Source organism: Lissotriton vulgaris, chromosome 8, assembly GCF_964263255.1.
Source record: "Lissotriton vulgaris chromosome 8, aLisVul1.2, whole genome shotgun sequence".
In the NCBI taxonomy this organism is placed as follows: domain Eukaryota; kingdom Metazoa; phylum Chordata; class Amphibia; order Caudata; family Salamandridae; genus Lissotriton; species Lissotriton vulgaris.
Genome location: NC_141696.1, coordinates 1,209,732,843 through 1,209,736,210, shown reverse-complemented (window position 1 = coordinate 1,209,736,210; position 3,368 = coordinate 1,209,732,843).

Sequence of the window (3,368 nt, the reverse complement as noted above, 5' to 3'; positions counted from 1 at the left end):
TCTTAACTCATGGCAGATTTATCTCCCTGTCCCCTATCACTCTTTAAGGTTCTTAACTCATGGCAGATTCATCTCCCTGCCCCCTTATCACTCTTTCAGGTTCTTAACTCATGACAGATTCATCTCCCTGTCCCCTTATCACTCTTTCAGGTTCCTAACTCATGGCAGATTCATCTCCCTGTCCCCTTATCACTCTATAAGGTTCTTAACTCATGGCAGATTCATCTCTTTGCCCCCTTATCACTCTGTCAGGTTCTTAACTCATGGCAGATTCATCTCCCTGCCCCCTTATCACTCTTTCAGGTTTTTAACTCATGGCAGATTCATCTCTTTGCCCCCTTATCACTCTTTCAGGTTCTTAACTCATGGCAGATTCATCTCCCTGCCCCCTTATCACTCTTTCAGGTTCCTAACTCATGGCAGATTCATTTCCCTGCCCCCTTATCACTCTTTCAGGTTCTTAACTCATGGCAGATTCATCTCCCTGACCCCTTATCACTCTTCCAGGTTCTTAACTCATGGCAGATTCATCTCTCTGCCCCCTTATCACTCTTTCAGGTTCCTAACTCATGGCAGATTCATCTCCCTGCCCCCTTATCACTCTTTCAGGTTCTTAACTCAGGGCAGATTTATCTCTTTGCCCCCTTATCACTCTTTAAGGTTCTTAACTCATGGCAGAGTCATCTCCCTGCCCCCTTATCACTCTAATAAGGTTCTTAACTCATTGCAGATTCATCTCCCTGTCCCCTATCACTCTTTAACGTTCTTAACTCATGGCAGATTCATCTCTTTGCCCCCTTATCACTCTTTCAGGTTCCTAACTCATGGCAGATTCATCTCCCTGCCCCCTTATCACTTTCTCAGGTTCTTAACTCATGGCAGATTCATCTCTTTGCCCCCTTATCACTCTTTCAGGTTCTTAACTCATGGCAGATTCCTCTCCCTGCCCCCTTATCACTCTTTCAGGTTCCTAACTCATGGCAGATTCATCTCCCTGCCCCTTATCACTCTGTCAGGTTCTTAACTCATGGCAGATTCATCTCCCTGTCCCCTTATCACTCTATAAGGTTCTTAACTCATGGCAGATTCATCTCCCTGTCCCCTATCACTCTTTAAGGTTCTTAACTCATGGCAGATTCATCTCCCTGCCCCCTTATCACTCTTTCAGGTTCTTAACTCATGGCAGATTCATCTCCCTGCCCCCTTATCACTCTTTCAGGTTCTTAACTCATGGTAGATTCATCTCCCTGTCCCCTTATCACTCTTTAAGGTTCTTAACTCATGGCAGATTCATCTCCCTGCCCCCTTATCACTCTTTAAGGTTCTTAACTCATGGCAGATTCATCTCCCTGACCCCTTATCACTCTTTCAGGTTCCTAACTCATGGCAGATTCATCTCCCTGCCCCCTGATCACTCTATAAGGTTCTTAACTCATGGCAGATTCATCTCCCTGTCCCCTATCACTCTTTAAGGGTTCTTAACTCATGGCAGATTCATCTCTTTGCCCCCTTATCACTCTTTCAGGTTCCTAACTCATGGCAGATTCATCTCCCTGCCCCCTTATCACTCTATAAGGTTCTTAACTCATGGCAGATTCATCTCCCTGCCCCCTTATCACTCTTTCATGTTCCTAACTCATGGCAGATTCATCTCCCTGCCCCCTTATCACCCTTTAACACCTTGGGTGCTAAGCCTATTTTCCTCCTGTGCTGAGATTTACAGAATCCCCTTTTTCATGACGAGCTGAGGTGTACCTCATGACGAGCTGAGCTTGTCATGAGCATCGAAGGGGTTAAGGTTCCTAACTCATGGCAGATTCATCTCCCTGCCCCCTTATCACTCTTTAAGGTTCTTAACTCATGGCAGATTCATCTCCCTGCCCCCTTATCACTCTTTCAGGTTCTTAACTCATGGCAGATTCATCTCCCTGCCCCCTTATCACTCTTTCAGGCTCTTAACTCATGGCAGATTCATCTCCCTGTCCCTTATCACTCTTTCAGGTTCTTACCTCATGGCAGATTCATCTCCCTGCCCCCTTATCACTCTATAAGGTTCTTAACTCATGGCAGATTCATCTCCCTGCCCCCTTATCACTCTATAAGGTTCTTAACTCATGGCAGATTTATCTCCCTGTCCCCTATCACTCTTTAAGGTTCTTAACTCATGGCAGATTAATTTCCCTGCCCCCTTATCACTCTTTCAGGTTCTTAACTCATGGCAGATTCATCTCCCTGCCCCCTTATCACCCTTTCAGGTTCCTAACTCATGGCAGATTCATCTCCCTGCCCCCTTATCACTCTTTCAGGTTCCTAACTCATGGCAGATTCCTCTCCCTGCCCCCTTATCACTCTTTCAGGTTCCTAACTCATGGCAGATTCATCTCTTTTCCCCCTTATCATTCTTTCAGGTTCCTAACTCATGGCAGATTCATCTCCCTGCCCCCTTATCACTCTTTCAGGTTCTTAACTCATGGCAGATTCATCTCCTTGCCCCCTTATCACTCTTTCAGGTTCTTAACTCATGGCAGATTCATCTCCCTGCCCCTTTATCACTCTTTCAGGTTCCTAACTCATGGCAGATTCATCACCCTGCCCCCTTATCACTCTTTCAGGTTCTTAACTAATGGCAGATTCATCTCCCTGCCCCCTTATCAGTCTTTCAGGTTCTTAACTCATGGCAGATTCATCTCCCTTCCCCCTTATCACTCTTTCAGGTTCTTAACTCATGGCAGATTTATCTCCCTGTCCCCTATCACTCTTTAAGGTTCTTAACTCATGGCAGATTCATCTCCCTGCCCCCTTATCACTCTTTCAGGTTCTTAACTCATGACAGATTCATCTCCCTGTCCCCTTATCACTCTTTCAGGTTCCTAACTCATGGCAGATTCATCTCCCTGTCCCCTTATCACTCTATAAGGTTCTTAACTCATGGCAGATTCATCTCTTTGCCCCCTTATCACTCTGTCAGGTTCTTAACTCATGGCAGATTCATCTCCCTGCCCCCTTATCACTCTTTCAGGTTTTTAACTCATGGCAGATTCATCTCTTTGCCCCCTTATCACTCTTTCAGGTTCTTAACTCATGGCAGATTCATCTCCCTGCCCCCTTATCACTCTTTCAGGTTCCTAACTCATGGCAGATTCATTTCCCTGCCCCCTTATCACTCTTTCAGGTTCTTAACTCATGGCAGATTCATCTCCCTGACCCCTTATCACTCTTCCAGGTTCTTAACTCATGGCAGATTCATCTCTCTGCCCCCTTATCACTCTTTCAGGTTCCTAACTCATGGCAGATTCATCTCCCTGCCCCCTTATCACTCTTTCAGGTTCTTAACTCAGGGCAGATTTATCTCTTTGCCCCCTTATCAC